The sequence below is a fragment of the Mirounga leonina genome, unplaced genomic scaffold, assembly GCF_011800145.1.
Source record: "Mirounga leonina isolate KUSES-001 unplaced genomic scaffold, KU_Mleo_1.0 Mir_175, whole genome shotgun sequence".
Lineage (NCBI taxonomy): Eukaryota > Metazoa > Chordata > Mammalia > Carnivora > Phocidae > Mirounga > Mirounga leonina.
The window spans coordinates 32,525,443-32,543,142 of record NW_023270453.1 but is presented as its reverse complement, the minus strand read 5'-3'; the positions used below and the strand labels follow the sequence as shown (position 1 = coordinate 32,543,142).

Sequence of the window (17,700 nt, the reverse complement as noted above, 5' to 3'; positions counted from 1 at the left end):
CCCATACATAGCTGGAAGAGCAGAGCCTGGCAGCTACAAGAGGTCCCGCCAGCTGGGAAATATAAAAAGATGTGAAAAACTTAGGTAGACTGAGAAAGACAAATACCGTATAATTTCACTTATATGTGAAATCTAAAAATGAACAAACAGAACAGACTCTTAAGTCCAGAGAACTGGTGGTTGCTGGAGGGGAGGTGGATAGGGGGATGGGTGAAATAGATAAAAGGGATTAAAACTTCCAGTCATAAAACAAATAAGTCACAGAGATGAAAAGTACAATGTAGGGAAAAGAGTCAATAATATTGTAACAACAGTGTATGAAGGCAGATGGTGACTCCACTTGTCACGGTGAGCACTGAGTCATGCCCTGAACTGCTGAAGTAATGCGTTGTACACCTGAAACCAATATAATATTATATGTCCATCATTCTTCAATAATAGTAAGTAAACTTAGGTAGACAGATCCAAAATAATTTACATAAAAAAAATAACAAGGAAGCTTTAAGTAAATTCTTTGTTTGTATCAAAGACAACAAACACTCTGTGCCATAGTGTATTCTTTAATTTTGGAGAGTTCTATGCTAACCAGACCAAGGACAGTAATTCCATCTGATAGAAGATGTAAGCTTATTTACTCATCACAAAGAAAATTCAATAGGTCCACATCTCTTGCCACAAATACAGGCTAATTTACAGCTTATCAAGGCTATCCATTTGAAAACCTTTTACTCTCTTTTTTTTCCCCCTGCAGTGGTACTTCTCTTTTCTATTAAAGAACTCAATAAACTCACGCAATGGACATAAAAGTTAACAAGTATCCCTTGTTAGAGATAATTGTTGATGACACTGTGCTTCACATTCCCTTAGAAACTGTTATTCCTTTCCTAAAATTTTCGGTTGCCTCCGAACTGTCAGGTTCATATGCTCAAAGGAACAATTTTACTAAACGATAAGCTTTTAGTGAATTTTGACTGACATAATGATTCCTGGTCACATGTTCTAAACACATCATACCCAAATTTATATCCACATTAAACATTGCTAATCTTCTAAATATTCTACAACCATTGCACTCCAGACCACAGGCTCTGCAAGCACGATTTGTAAATATTCTTATTCCCATAAAGAAGCAATAACCATTAAAACAAAAGATAAAAAACCAAACCAGTATTCAGTTACTTTGCCTTCTGGTTTTTGTTTTTCAGATTTTTTAAAAATAAAAATGGTTCTGGGCGCCTGGGTGGCTCAGTCGTTAAGTGTCTGCCTTCGGCTCAGGTCACGATCCCAGCGTCCTGGGATTGAGCCCCGCATCGGGGGGAAGACTGCTTCTCCCTCTCCCACTCCCCCTGCTTGTGTTCCCTCTCTCACTGTGTCTTTCTCAGCCAAATAAATAAAATCTTAAAAAAAAATAAATAAAAATGGTTCTGTTTTAGGTAAAATGTTAAGTATCAAAAGGGAGACACCCTCCACTGCCAGGTGTTAACGTGAACACCCCATCGTGGAATTTTCTACCTCACCTGCAATAGTTACTTCCGTTAAGATGCTGAAAGGGTACCTGCTGGACACCAAGGACACCCACATCTGTGTTATTTCAAGATATCTCCACTGTCAATATTGCCCTACTATTACATTTCCTTTTGGAGGAAAATGCTGTCCCACGGCCTGACACCCACTGGCAATCTGTAACGTGCCAGGCACTGTGCTAACACATGTATGTGCAACACTTCCACCCCCCCTCACAGCAGTGCTCCGATGGCACCTTTTACAGCGAGGCAGAGTATGAAGGACTTCAACAACTTTCCCAAGGTCACAGAGCTATTTCCCATTAGTAATAGCTCAAAGGAAATCTTGAACCCGTCAGCAGTGAATCTGCCAAGTCAGGCCTCGAGTGGGACCACACTTGCCGGAGAATAGGGACTCGTCTAACCATGAGCACCAGGTGTTTCTTTATTCTCAGTGGGGTAGTTGGACAATATGCCTTAACAAGGAGGAGAAACAGTGCTGTGACAGGACTAGGTGTGCATAACCATTTGTCTTCCATGCTTTGGCTCTCAGTACCCCTGGGTACCATAGTCTTGCAAAGTCAGGCAAGGTCTCTTCTGTAAGAGAAGACTATTTTAGAACTATGGCGTAACCTAACTAGTAGCATGATGATTGCTCCTGACCACGTGTAAAGTGGTGTTAAATGCTGAAAACAATTCTGGTTTAAAATCCTATCAGTGTTTATCATATGAGCAAGTAATACAGTATGAAGTTATAACCGATAAGATGCCTAGATGAGGCATCGTCATTCCTCCCAGGATTCAACATTTCATTCGTGACAACACGGAATCGTGGTTTCGAATGGTAAGCCTGGCGCCCTGGGGAGACACTGCTAGTCTGGCTTTCCACAGCCCTCTGAAAATAACCTATCGTATATGCTACTGGGGTTTCATGGCTAATACACGCATAAGCGAAGTCTACAAAACACACACGCTCACCCTCACAGAATATCTTTACACTCTTTTGCTATCTTTAAGATGTAGAGTAAAACTCACTTAAATTCAGACTTCACTAACATAGGAGCAAGAACTGGTTGAATAGCTTCTGCACTTTCTTTGTCTATTAAGAAAGGCTATTAAGTAGAGAACATAATAAACAAGATCTCTCAGCTACTTAAACTACAGAAACTACAACTGAAGCACACTAGAAAAGTCTCTTTACGTACAGAATACATGTAAATTATTTAGAATCACTTAACAGATTCTTTGTAGCCACGAGGCAACGTATTAGCCTAAATTCTACACACACTTACTCAGAAGTGCATTTCAATTGTTTTATACTTTCCATAACTCAGATAAATTCTTCCCCTAATTAGACTAAATCTAGGTAGGGATAGGATGTTTAGATTTTCCTCCTCCTCCATTATTTAATGCTACTTTTTGAATTATATTTATCAGTCATCAGAAAATCCAAAATTCATTGAGTGGAAATCCCATGTCTGGGAAAGTGATCTTGTCATTTTAGGTGAGGCAACAGAGGAAGGACCCTGACCAGCCCAGAGATCACCTGCAGGGGGGATGCAGGCCTCTCTCTATCTCCTGCGCCACGTGTTTCCCGCTATCCATAAGAGCTGCCCCCTCCCTGCTGGACATCCACGCTGTGAACTTTTCTATTTTGAATGATGCTATCTCTGAAGAGTTAATTAGTAAAGAATGAAGCTAACTACCTCTTTTTTTTTTTTGTATTTTTTTAATTATTATGTTATGTTAATCCCCATACATTACATCATTAGTTTTTGATGTAGTGTTCCATGATTCATTGTTTGCGTATAACACCCAGTGCTCCATGCAGAACGTGCCCTCCTTAATACCCATCACCAGGCTAACCCATCCCCCCACCCCGCTCCCCTCTAGAACCCTCAGTTTGTTTTTCAGAGTCCATAGTGTCTCATGGTTCGTCTCCCCCTCCGATTTCCCCCCCTTCATCCTTGCCCTCCTGCTATCTTCTTCTTCTTCTTTTTTTTTTAACATATAATGTATTATCTGTTTCAGAGGTACAGGTCTGTGATTCAACAGTCTTACACAATTCACAGCACTCACCAAAGCTAACTACCTCTTAAAGAAAAAAATTATTTCAGAATATAGAATAAGCTATACTACATCACATGCATTTTAACCATTTTTTCCAGGAGCTGATAAGGGTACCTCCAGAAATCGACATTCTTTTATTTCGGCCCCATAAACTGATTTCAAAAGGGATACAATTGGCAGGGGCCTAGGGTCTCAAGACAGAGATTCTTCCATGTAATTAATAATATTCAATGTAGTTAATAACTTAACTTATGCAGGAAATTAAACCCATAATACTGATCTCATTGTCATTAAAATCCCAAATGTATTCTTTTCCAGTTTTTGAGCAGGTTCGGTAAAATTCAGAATATACAAAGTCTTAGCATATTAGGTATTTGTTGAAACTCTATCTGAAAGAATAAGCACTAATCTATAAACCAAAAGAAAATGATCTGAGTTATATTTTTAAGATTTTATATATATATACATATAGTAATTTTAAAAACTGAGATGCTATAAGCTACTCAATTTGAGTTCTTAGAAATGCTCTAGTAAATTATAACTTGCTAGAAGACACTGGCCTGTATTCATAGTCAGGCAAATTTAGTAAAGTTCTTTGGTGGAAAATTAAATAAGTAAAAATGCTCATATCTTTACCGCAGGGGGTGGGGGCGGAAAGAAGAATCTAGGCAATAAAGACACTAATGTAACATATGTCAATATGGCAGAGTGGTTAAGAGGAGGGTATTCAGCCTACAAAAGTAATACAACTGTATTTATGCCTTAAAATGAAACAAACCACCTCTCCCAAGTGTGAATATAGTATTACTACTTTATATAAATACAACTGTGTTTCTAATATTTAAATAATAAAAATTATGGCATATTCAAGCTACCAGTGGTGTGGTTTTCCTGAATATAGAAGGAAGACAGAGCTGGAAGCACACTCATCTCAAAATTAAAGGGTAAAAAACCAAAGTCAAATTCCATTTTTAAACTAGTGTTCCAATGGTTATTAAGAGATAGGAATCAGGAGTCAGATTTCAAGATGCCAAGAATTGAAATGTGCAATTCATTTTCTTTTTATACAAAAGATGAAACTAAGTTAACATCTGCAATCCAGAATATAAAATTTAAAGTCTTGATGTGAACTGAATTCTTACTTTTAAGGTGAACTCCCAGTCCTTTCCATTCACAAATAGGACTTGATTTATTAAGCTCCCTGCTTTGTATCTCCAGAGTTGATCAAAGCACATTTTCTTAGTACAATCTGTATTGTTCCAAGTGTTTTATAAACATCTTTTTTGAGAGTTTACAGGAGTGATCTGAAATCATATCCAAGGTTTCATCCTATGAGTCAGTTATTCTTAAAAGGAAACAGAATTTCTGTCTTTATCACCTTTATTTCCCTCACTGTCACAAATCTAATTCTAATCTGCCACAGAATTTTTAAAAAATCATTGGTAGGATCATCAGTAGAAATTACTGGCATTAAATACTAGGCAGGGCAAAGTGAAAAAAGGGCATAATTTTATCACAGGGACATGAAAATTACAGGTCTACACAATATCTGAACTTTCATAAGTCTCTTAGCCAATAAGGATAACTCTCAAGGCTTGTCTACCATCTAGTCCTACACTGATACCCCAAATCTGTATTTCCTGTCCTCATCTGAGACCCAAACTGTCCATCCAGCTGCCTGCTGGACAGGTTCATCTGAATTTATTCATTCATATAGATATTTACTGAATACCTACTACATGCCAAGTATATTAATGGGAGACTCTGGAGATTCATAGCCAAGACAACAGTCCTGTCTTCATGGGGTTTCAAACTGTGAAGGAAGCCAAACTAATCAAATAATCATAAAAATATATAACACACAAATGGTGATTAGCCCTATGTGCCAGTCTAAGCTAGTCTAAAAATGAACTCAGTTTACTCACTGCACTCTGGTCTGCTTGCCCCCTGAGCCCTTATTCTTGGATGGAAATGGTGCCATTTCCAGGTTACCAAAGCCACAAACTTGGGAGGCATTCTTGACCTTCCCTTCCTCCTCAGATCTCCTCATTCTCTGGGTCCCGCCTGCACTCCCAGAGTAGATGTACATGGTTGGCTCTACCCAGAACGACCTTTCCTTACTTCTTCTGGGAACTCCCAAAGTGGTGGTGGTAGAAAATTCCAATGAAGGCATAAAACCCAAGGCCATGAGGGTCCCTGGGATTTTAAAAACTAAAGCTGGAGGGAGAAGCTCTTTCTTCCTCTTAGTTGAAGAGTGTGAAAATAGCCCCTGTCCTGTGGAGAAACTGGAGGCAGCAGACCTAGGAGCAAGAATCCCTGTGAGAATGAGTACCACTCCCAACCCTTCAAGCCCCTGAGCTTGTCCAGGTTTCTGCAGCACTTCATTCCTTTTGGACCTTCTCCAGGAACCTCCCAATTCATCCCCCTTGTGACTTAATGTTTGGGCAGGGTTTCTATTACCTGTAGCCAGGATTCCTAATACCTCCTAAACCTTTCAGCCTATGACTTACCCAAATTCAATTACAAATGCCCTAGTTCAGGTCCTCATCAACTCCCACCTGGACCCACTTAACAGCTTAATGGGTCTTCTGTCCCCATCCTGCCCCTTGCATCCAGCATCCCCAAATACAGTCACCAGAGTGATCATATCACCCTTCCCATGCTGGACAATTCAATGGCTCTCCTTGATATGGACAAAATCTAAATTCCTCAACAGAATACACCCAACTCTCTATAATCAATCTTCCTCCCCAGCCAAGCAACTGTTACTCCCTGCCTCATATTTTATGCCTTGATTATATGGATTACATGGGCTTCAGCTTAGACAGACAAAGACATACACATCATGCTGAACTAGTAAGGAGGACATCTTCCTTTCGAAAACTTTGGAAACCTAAAGAAATTCAAGACAAGTGGTTTTGTTTAGACTCACTTCTAGGCATCAAGCGATCCCATCTACATCTGTCTTTTATGATATAAGTAATTCTAAATATGGCTGCTATACAGTATCTGGTGTTAGGGCACATGGCATACACAGCAGCAAGCAGCCAGAAGAGAGAAGTCCTGATCACCTAACCATCTTTGTGGACGGACCACAAGCGTCTCCTCCTCCAGGAGGTGTTCTCACCCAGATCCAGAAGAGTCCCGCCTCCTCCTTCTGCATCTCTCCGCTGTCCTCTGTGCACACTCCTCACATAGCACTGTGCTCTTGTTCCTTGAGGACAGAGCCACATTCCACTCACCTCTGGCTCCCTGAGCCCTGTGAGGTGCTCAGTGCATATGGAACACTTACAATGTTCACAGAATGATGCATGCATTCTGAGCTATGCAGAACCCTGAAAGGCAACTTTCTAAATAAAAGCGGATGAAAGGGGGCAATTGGGTGTTAGGTTAGGAAACCTGGTCTTCTTCATATTGATTCAGATGAGAATACTTGCAAACACAGAAGATGTTTAATGCCTCTAACCCACTGTATAGTTAACCAGCTGACCATTTTGCACCAATTTCTTACATGGGAGATGCCTAGAAATAAGTTATGATTTTTTTTTTAAAGATTTTATTTATTTATTCATGAGAGACAGAGAGAGAGACAGAGGCAGAGGGAGAAGCAGGCTCCCCGCGGAGCAGGCAGCCCGATGCGGGACTCGATCCCAGGACCCTGGGATCATGACCTGAGCCGAAGGCAGATGCTTAACCGACTGAGCCACCCAGGCGTCCCATAAGTTATGATTTTTTAACTTATAAAAAAACTTCAGAGAGAAGCCCATACAAGCAACAAAAGAAAAATAAATTGGATTTAATCAAAATTTAAAACTGCCTCAAAGAACAAGAAAATGAAAAGACAATCCACAGGATGGGAAGAAAACTGGACTATTTGTGTTTTAATAAGGATATGGGTATGTGCATGTGTGTATCCAGAATATGTAAAGAACTCATACAATTCAACAATAAAAACACAACCTAATTTTTTAAATGGAAAAAGAATGTGAACAGGTATTTCTCTAAAAAAAAAAAAGATATACAAGTGGCCAAGAAGCACATGAAAAGATGTTCAGCATCATGAGTCATTAGGGCAATGCTAATCAGAACCACAAGAAGACACCACTTCACACTCATGGGGATGGCTGCCATGAAAACAACAGCAAAATGACAAGCGCCGGGCAGGATGTGAAGAAACTGGAATCCTTCAATATTGCTGATGAGAATGTAAAATGGGACAGCCACTTTGGAAAACAGTTTGGAAAAAAGTTAAACACAGAGTTACCATAAGACCCAGCAACTCTACTCTTAGGTCTGCATCCAAGATAAGTCTGCCCAAAAACTTGCACATGAATGGTCACAGTGGTATTATTCATAATAGCCAAACCATGGGAAACACCCAAATGCCTATCAACGGATGAATAAACAAAATATGGCATATGCAGGCAATAGAATATTACTTAGCCACAGAAAGGAATGAAATTCTGATGCATGCTACAGCACAGATGAACCTCAAAAACATGCTAAGTGAAAGAAGCCAGACACGAAAGGCCACATGCTTTATAACTCCATTCATATAGCATATCCCGAACAGGCAAATCCACAGACACAGAAAGCAGCTCAGTGGTTGCCAGGGGCTGGAGAGAGAGAAGAATGAAGAGAGACTACTAATGGGGATGGGCATTCTTTCTGGGGTGATCAAAGTGTTCTGGGATTAGGTAGGGAGGTTCGGTGCACAGCTCTGAAGATACTAAAGTCCATTAACTTGTGTGCTTTAAAGGTATGAGCTGAAATTTACAGTATACTGCACAAAATCATATAGTGACACCTCTGTGCAGGGGCCTTACTGAATCACTCTGTCTGCTACAGGATAACCTGTTGTAAAAGACACACAATCTGTTCAGAGGAGGAAATGATTTATTTTCCTACCACTAAATCCCCACAGTGACCAACCATAAAATCCGATCCAAAGTAAAAAGAGCAAAGAACAAAAGAGCACACGATTTGCAATACGCTGGCAGGTATGAAATGGAATTAACCGAAGACTGAACAAAAAAAAAAAAAAAAAAAATGTTTAGCAGCACTGCTCGCTTCCCTTTGATTACACAGATTTAAACAAGTCAAAGTCCTTTTTAGCTCATGAAAAAATGAAAAACAAGCATTCCCTCCTGTAACAAAATTAACATCCCACAGAAGGTCTGTTTGTACTTGGCCGTCATGAACCTTTCATCTCCGAGCACTGCTAAATTAAACAAGCCTATGTTGTATTGAACTCAGTGAGCCAGACACCCTGGCAGGCTCCTCACTTCATCAGTGGGTGCTGAAGAACATTAGAAATAAAGAAATGGTGAGAATGACGGGGATGGTGGCTATAAAGTAGCTTCGACTTCACTCAGTCAGACATTTCAAGTATCTACAATAATGAAACATTCTAACAACTCTGAGACCCCTTTCTCTGCTGGTGTTTGTAAGAAGAGAGCACAGACTTTGGAGCCTGAGAGATATGAATTCAAGTCACTGCTTAGTTTGGTTTTTAACATACTAGCTGAGCGCCCAAGGACAACTTTCCTAACTAAGGCATTTCATGCTCTCAAACTGGGTGATTACATCGATCCTCCGAGTTTATAAGGACAAAATGAGGGAATGCCAACTGCTCAAGATGCAAATCGCCACCACTCTCAACGCTTCACAGAAAATGCTCCTTTTAGAGCTTATATCATAGTATAAGTAATTGACATCAGCCATGCTTTTTCTACCCTGAGGACATCTAAACAACCAAAGGTCCTATGAAGATTTCATATTAAATAAATTGTCCCCTCCCATAGAACTGAAAGTAAGAAAGCCATCAATAAAGTCTGTTTTAAATGTATTAAATCAGGGCATGACACAAAGCATTCATTCACCTAAAAGGTATTTAAAAGTACTGAACTGAGAGAGACGCACCAAGAGAAACACTTACTATTAGAAAGAAATGCCTATTTTTCAGTGCAATAATTGGTAACCTTTCTGGAAAGATTGATGCCATCTGATTATAATTCCCAAGTGTCACTAATCAGTTCTTAAGGTAAAAGAAAAAGGAAGTGGGATGGTTTCGAGCACTCCAGAAAAGATGTAGGAGGATATCCTTTCCCACTGACAGCAATTAATGTTTGAATGATGGCTGCTAGAACATTCAGACTGAAAAACTTTGTCACATTAGAATAGACTGAAATCTATTTAAAACAAAACTTACTAGGTTTAACATACACAAACACAACCCTCCCCATGACCTGGGTCTCCTCTCTGAACAAACCAAACGGGCACGAAGGCCAAGTTTGCATGGAACTCTCATATTTGTCATCACACTGCTATGATGTGATTAGCCATGCTCCCATGTTGGAAGTCTATTTAAAGAGGGCATCTGGACACTGCAGTAATAGACAAGAGTCAGACTCCCTCTGCCCAGCTCCATATTTCTATCACACCCACCACGACGCAAAGCTTCCAGGGTCAGCAAGGAAGGAAATTTCTCAAGGAGGATGGAACGGTCAGAAGCTGGAGATTTCCCTAGGGAGTTTCTCTAAGCCCTGTGCTCACTTTGGAACTTGAGGCCCAAAGCTACTGCTCTCCACCCCTCTTCACCTCACAGGGGTAATAATAATGCCTTTGTGAGAGATCAACCCAGGTATGCAGACTGCAGAAGTCAGCCTGGGGTGCTTCCTGGGGATCTAAGCTGCATATAGGCACTTAAAAATGTCTTTCCACTCCTGAAGTTCCATACTCTCACCCTGATCATGAAACCATTTCATCTGAGTATTCTACCACCACAAATTCTGGATATGAAGACAGCTTTTCTTCTTTCCAACTTTCCAATCAAATAACCACTTATACTGCCAGTCTAAACTTTAAGCTTCATGCCTAAAATAGGAAGAAATCGTTACAAATGCACAAAATCCAACTCATACATAAGAATGCCTTAAAATCTGTTTAAATACAGTATAACAATTTTTACAAATGCAGCTAAGAGGGGAAATAAAGGATGAAGTCTTAATTTTAATTAAGACTTTGGTTTAACTACTACTAGTAATTCCTCACTTTTCAGGAGTATTTTTAGAAATAAGGTTTTAAAGCATGCGATTAAAGAAATTAACTCATCAGTGAAATGAAAGCTACCATATAAGCAAATTCCTATACTACCACAGAAAAGAGTTTCAAGAACCCAGAACTTTGGTTATTTTATAAAACAAACACAAGGTTATACCATTAGCCACAAAATATCCAAGGGAAAAGTCCAGGAAATCTCATTAATTTAGACCCCACTAATGAAGACTCAGTAGTTTCCTTTTAGGTCTGCCTAGATTTGACTTTTGGACTATTTATTTAGTAAGGGGTTGCTAAGGAAATTAAAGGACAAATAAAAATTGCTAGGGGATTATTTAATCAATTTAACATTTTTTACATGCAAATAACCGCTGCTAAAGTACTAATTAAAATCTAGCTCATGCGTTCTTTAGAATCCCATATTCCAGTGGAAACAAAATGTATGAAACAAAAGTCTACAACAGCTTAAATCTATTAAGTGCTTGCTCCATGCGCTCTGTTTATTTTGGCTGTGAAAAACTGGTTTAGGAGTCAGAAAAGCTTAGAAGGCAGGATACTGGACAAAGATTTATACATTCTTCTCAATGGCTGGCAATCTATTTCTCCACTTCTATTTTTAATAAATGCTGAACCGCACAATTAAAATATAACTCAATTTCTCTCCATTATAATTTAAAATCTGGGGTATTTACTTTATTCTTGTCTTCAAATAACATAACTGAAAAATATTCCCAGGTCTATAATACTAAACATCCTAGGATTCTTGAATTAACATCTGGTATCTTACCTAGATACTTACTTTGCCCTTAACAGCAAGAGTAAAAAACAAACAAACAAAGCAGATTTAAAACACAGCAGTACATGTGATTCTGAAAATAAATGGGATATAGTCTAAATCAATAATCCAAATAAAGTATCACAAAATGTTACTGTAGCAAGTGTCACTACAATTATGTATGTCTAGATTTAGGTGCATTTAAAAGTCACAGATACTAGTCTTCTCCAAGAAATTAAATTTCTTAATTAAAATTTAAGGCACGTCTCACATCTGAGTTCTAACTCAACAATACCAATATACACCAATCATTAATTCCTTCAAAACAATTTGAGTGTCTGCCATGTACATGCCAGGTGTCACACCAGTTGCTGGATGGAAGCTGGTGGATAAAACATACTTGGTCCCAGCCTCAAAAATGTGAACTTGGAATGAAAAGACAAGCACCCACATGAAACACAATCTATATTATAAGAAGATGCATTTCATATATAGCAAAAAAAGATGAATTTTAGTTGACTTTTTATTAAGTTAAAGAACAAACACTAGGACAATGACACAGTTGGTGTCTGTTTCATGGGAGACTTTAAGTAACTCTTATTTGATTGAAATAAAATCTAAAACAAACATAAATTTGAGTTCACGTTCGTATCAGAAACTGGTAAAATACTCTGGACAGATGGGATTTGACATCGATATTCACAGGTTTACATTTAAACACATATTCACATAATTGACAAACTCAACAAGTATTTCATTGTCACCTGAGTTTGTGAATCCCATTCTCTATGCTATTCTGCAATCGGGATCCATGCTCGAAAGACCTTAACAAGTTAATTTTTAAAGCTTTTTCAAGCTCCACTATAAATGAATAAAAAACAAGAGTACTGCTCCCCACAGAGGAAAACCTTTGGTATCCAAAACAATTAGTTAGTTGCCAATAATTTAAAAATATTTATAATGAGGTAATCAGGGCAACAGAACTAAAAACAAAAGACTCAACATATTTCAACATTTTCATCATATTAAAGCCCAAGAGAGTGTCTCACTTAGACATGAGAATCACAGGTTATATTCTCAGTAAGAAAATTCTTCATGTAAGTAAGAATGTCAAATGAAAGGGGTCTTTGAAAACATAAAAGGCTTATTTCAATCAAAAACCTTGCTATCTCAAAGATACCATTTTTTTTCCTCTCCTATTGGATGGGCAAAGATTAAAGATTAACAAAACTCTGTGGGCAGGGTATGGAAAACAAGACTCATTGACTTGGTGGGGGTGGGTGGTGGTGATAAACTGGTAGTCTTTACAGAGGGCAGTTTACCATATGTATCAACATTTAAAATGTGCATCATCTTTGACTCTACAGTCATACTTCTAGGAAGATAAATGAACAAGTATACAATGGTGTGAGTACAGGGTTAATCAACATGCCATTATCCACTAAAAACAATCTAAATGGTCATCAAAGGAATGATTAAACAAACCATGGTGCCTCCAAACAATGAAATATACGAGAGTCAGTAAAATCATCATGTACAGTTACACATACCTTTTACAATTCATGTGTAGAGATATATAATATACACTGTTGCGTTAAAAGACTACCATATGTAGTGTAAACCAATATATTTAATAATTTGTATATGAATACTTCTATATCCATAGAAGTATGTTCACCAAAATATAAATGGCAGTCATTTCTGTGTGACAGGAGTTAGGTGTTTACTTGTGTCAGTATGTTGTTTTATACTGATGGAAGATTTTTCTATTATAATAAGAAAATACAACATAACTCATTTAAGGAAAGAAGTGCTGCTATCTCACCAAATGTGCCTTCAAATCCCTTCAGTTCCCTGTTTTAAAAACAAAGTTTTCACTGAATGTTGTAAGTATACAGAACCACCAAGCAGTTTATGGGTTTCCACCTGCTGGATCTCCTTAGTACCAAACTTCAAGACAATGAAGCCACGGGAATTTAAAGATTAGATTCAAAGAAGTAAAGAAAGCCAAATAACCTTGTTCAAACAACCCATGTTCCTGGCATCCACCTTAAGAACCCCAGATTCCATGAACGTAAAATACTCCTAGAACATTCTCCCTCTTACATCTTAAGAAAGCAGGCTGCGGAGAAGAATTTTCACAACAGTGGGGGGTGGGGAGAGGTTTCTTTAAAAAGAAAAAAAATAAAATTAAATCATAAAAAACTTACCTCAGTAAAAATATTTAATTATCTTCCTGTCTTACATTCTCTTTCTTAGCACCTTTACTGTGAGCCTGTGGGGGGAAAAAGTAAAAATTACTTTTTACTGAATACCTATTATATGCCTGGTGGGGATGGTCACAGAAAGCCTCCTGGAGAGCAGGAAGTCCAAGATAAATTGGAAAGAACAAAACAGAAGTTACTAAGAAGGGATGGTTGGGAAGGAAATTGAGAAGTTGCAAGTGTAATCAAATAACTTTTCCTAAATTGTTCAAGAACCTGTAAATGACGCATTCAACAAACAGGTCTAAAGCACCGTAACAGGTTAAGAATTGGGTTGCTAGGGCGCCTGGGTGGCTCAGCTGGTTAAGCGACTGCCTTCGGCTCAGGTCATGATCCTGGGGTCCCAGGATCGAGTACCGCATAGGGCTCCCTGCTCAGCAGGGAGTCTGCTTCTCCCTCTGACCTCCCCTCTCTCATGCTCTCTCTCTCTCAAATAAATAAATAAAATCTTAAAAAAAAAAAGGGTTGGGTTGCTAGACTCAGAACATCTGCATTTGAATCTCAGCTCTAGCACTTACTAGCATGTGTGGTCTTCAGCAAGTTCCTCAACCTTGGTGTGCCTTGATTTCCCCATATGTCTAATAATAGTACCCAATTCATAGGATTGCTGAGGATTGTATGAGCTAATCCACATCAGGGACTGTAAAACAGCTCCTGGAACATAATAAGTGTTAATTTTTATTTTTATTAATATATGCTCTTACATAATAAGTCTATTTACCTCTCACCACCACCATTATTATCATTGTTATTATTGCAAAATGACATAATCCTCATCCTCAAGGGGCTTACAGTATACTGGTGAGATAAGAGTTACCCAGATACATAACAAAAGGCTAAAGAAAGATCAAAGTCAATTATTCGTTCATTTATTTAACAAATACCAGAGTGTCTATACTTTGCCAGGTCTTTTGCTGGGCATTTTTTTTTTAAGATTTTATTTATTTATTTGAGAGCAAGAGAGTGAGCTAGAGAGCACAAGCAGGGGGAGCAGCGGAGGGAGAGGGAGAAGCAGGCTCCCTGGTAAGCAAGGAGCCCAATGCAGGGGCTCGATCCCAGGATCCCGAGATCATGACCTGAGCTGAAGGCAGATGCCTAACTGAGCCAACTAGGCACCCCTCCCGGGCATTTTTGATGGACGGACAGATGCAGTTTCTCTCCGCAGTTTCCAGTCTATCAAGACCCATGCTACAGGGCAGACAAGCTGCACAAGGAGACAGATACTTTTCCTCAGTGGGTGTGGGGCACTATGTATCCGAACGGGCAGAATGAGGTAGCAGAACATTCTGGGTGGAAGGGACAGCGTTATAGGAAACACAGGGCCTTTGGGGAATGCTAAGAAGCCTTGTTGTCAGGGTGCATCTGACTGAGCAATGAGTAGTGAGGCCAAAAAGTAGGAGGGGCCTCAAGTGCCCCATTGAGTTTGCTCCCTGATCTCAAGCACACTGATTACCCTGCTAAAATGGAATCACAGCTTACTTTTAACTTCAATTCTAATACCTTACTGTTTTTTTTCATGGTTTCTTTTTTCCTCTTTCCAAAGTGACAGGGGTAAGAGGAGGAAAAAGAAAAAAACCCAGCAGCCTCAACCCACATTGACGCTGGTGGCGGAAGCAGCACTAAGTGATGAGTTTCATATGTTCTTTTTTAATTCCTCCAACATTCTGATATGGAGAGAATTGTTCCTTTTACAGACGAGGGAACTGAGGCTCAGAGAAGTCAAACGGGATCTCCGAAGACCACAGAACTAATAAATGCAGACAAAGATTTAAACTGCAAGTTTGACTCCCAAAGCTCTTTCTCTTAGGCAAAAATATATAAGGGATTTTGCAGAATTTAAAGTCTGTTAAAAACGACTTATAAATTCAGGGTCTGTCGATTTCTGTGCTTACACAGAAAAACAGCTTTCATACGCACAGTCAAAACCACTCAGAGAAGATAAAGAGATCTCACAAAAGCACCAAAAAAGATAAATTACATATAAAAAATTTTAACAAAAAATTGGCAAAACCTATATAAGACAAACTTTGAAATGCTCCAAAAGGATTCAAGAGTAGAATCAAACCAATGAAAAAATACACAATGTTCTTGGATAGGAAAATATCAGAAAGACAGCAATTCTCTCTGTAAAATTAGTTTATAATTTTAACATGATCTCAATTTTTTAAGTGTTTTCTTTTCTGGAACTAGACAAAATGATTATAAGTTCACATGGAAAAATAAACAAGGAAAAACTGCCAGGAAAATGAAGGGCAACAGGGAAAACTAAGACATTTTGTAAAACCAATACCATGTACTGGTGTATGAACAGAAAGACTAATGGAATAGAATAGGAAGTCCAGAGATGCTCCAATACACCTGGAAGTTCCGAATACAATCAAGATGTATTGTATTCTGAAACAAATGGTAGCGATAACTGGCAGCTACATAGAAAAAGATAAAGTTCAATCTATATACTATCCTTGAGCACCAGAATAAATCCCAAATATATCAAAGATGTAAGTGTAAAAATGAAACCACAAAAGTACTTAAGGAAAACATGAACAAATTTCAAATTCTTGGAGGCCTTTCTGTGACTCAAAATCCAGACACATAAAAGATTAATATTAACTACCTAAAATTTAAAGAAAAATCTTTGAAGCTTTCTCTATACCAAAATACATGAAAGTACAAAAAACAAGTAACAAACTGGGGAAATTGCAACTCACATCCTAAAGGGTTAATCTAATTTATACATTCCTAGAAATTGATAAGAAAAAAGCAATCCAAATGAGAAATTGCAAAGGGTATGAACAGATAGTTCATAGAAACAGAAATCACCTTTAGGCATATGAAAAGATGCTCAGCCTCATTCATAGCAAACTAATGCACATTAAAACTACACAGTTACCATTTTCACTATTAGAATAATATAAATCTAAAGGTTGGAAAACACTGTTGGAGAGGCTATGGAGAAACAGGTACCCTGATGCATTACTTGCAGGAGTTCACAACCCTGAAGAAGGGCAGAATTTAACAAAATTATAAATGCATTGCTCAATGACCCAGCAATCCCACTTATGGAAAGATATCCCACAGATATCTTATATCTCACATATACGAAATGAGATGTGTACACGTGTATTTACCAGGACATTGTCTGTGATTGTTAAGAGACTGGAAAAAATTCAAATATGCATCAATGGGGGCTAGTTCAATAAACTATGGCACGGATATACAGTGGAATATTCTGAAGCTGTTAACTAGTGTTTTCTATACACTAATATGGAAAGATCCCAAAGGTATATTAACTAAACAAAAAGCAAGGGACAGAATAATTTACATGGTGTGCTATATTTTATATACAAAGAAGGACAGGTACTGGCTTGTGTCTACACAAAGGAACATCTATGAGGAAACAAACAGGGATGCCTAGGTGGCTCAGTCAGTCAAACGTCTGCCTTCGGCTCAGGTCATGATTCCAGGATCCTGGGATTGACCCTGCATTGGGCTCCCTGCTCAGGCAGGAGCCTGCTTTTCCCTCTCCTGCTCCCCCTGCTTGTGTACATGCACACGCTCACTCTCTGTCAAATAAATAAAATCTTAAAAAAAAAAAAAAAAAAAGGAAACAATTAAAGAGGATATTTATGGGGAGAGGGGACAGGTTAGACCACAACAGAGTTGGAAATTAAGTTCCTCAAAATAAGCTGTTTTAATTTTTGAACAACATGAATATTTTACCTATACAAAATTAACTTTGAAGTGTTAAAAATGTAACTCACAGAAAGAAGAGAACTACTCATAAGCCAGAGTCAAAATCCAACGAGCTCAATGCACATGGATTGGAAGAACAAATACTGTGAAAATGTCTATGCTACCTAGAGCAATCTACACATTTAATGCAATCCCTATCAAAATACCATCAACTTTTTTCAAAGAAATGAAACAAATAATCCTAAAATTTGTATGGAACCAGAAAAGACCCCAAATAGCCAGAGGAATGTTGAAAAAAGAAAAGCAAAGCTGGTGGCATCACAATTCTGGACTTCAA

General features: G+C 38.4%; 1 protein-coding gene across 4 annotated transcripts in view; it reads right to left on the bottom strand.

Annotated features, from left to right (window-relative positions):
• Positions 1-17,700, bottom strand: part of MRTFB (myocardin related transcription factor B) — a 271,910-nt gene that overhangs the window by 167,499 nt on the left and 86,711 nt on the right. For 2 of the 4 annotated variants that reach the window (XM_035022304.1, XM_035022303.1), the window contains exon 2: positions 13,617-13,681. The gene's annotated coding sequence lies outside the window, so the exon portion shown is untranslated. Of the gene's footprint in view, positions 1-13,616; positions 13,682-14,188; positions 14,620-17,700 lie in introns of those variants that run through there. The other 2 variants (XM_035022302.1, XM_035022307.1) reach the window with 2 other exon arrangements.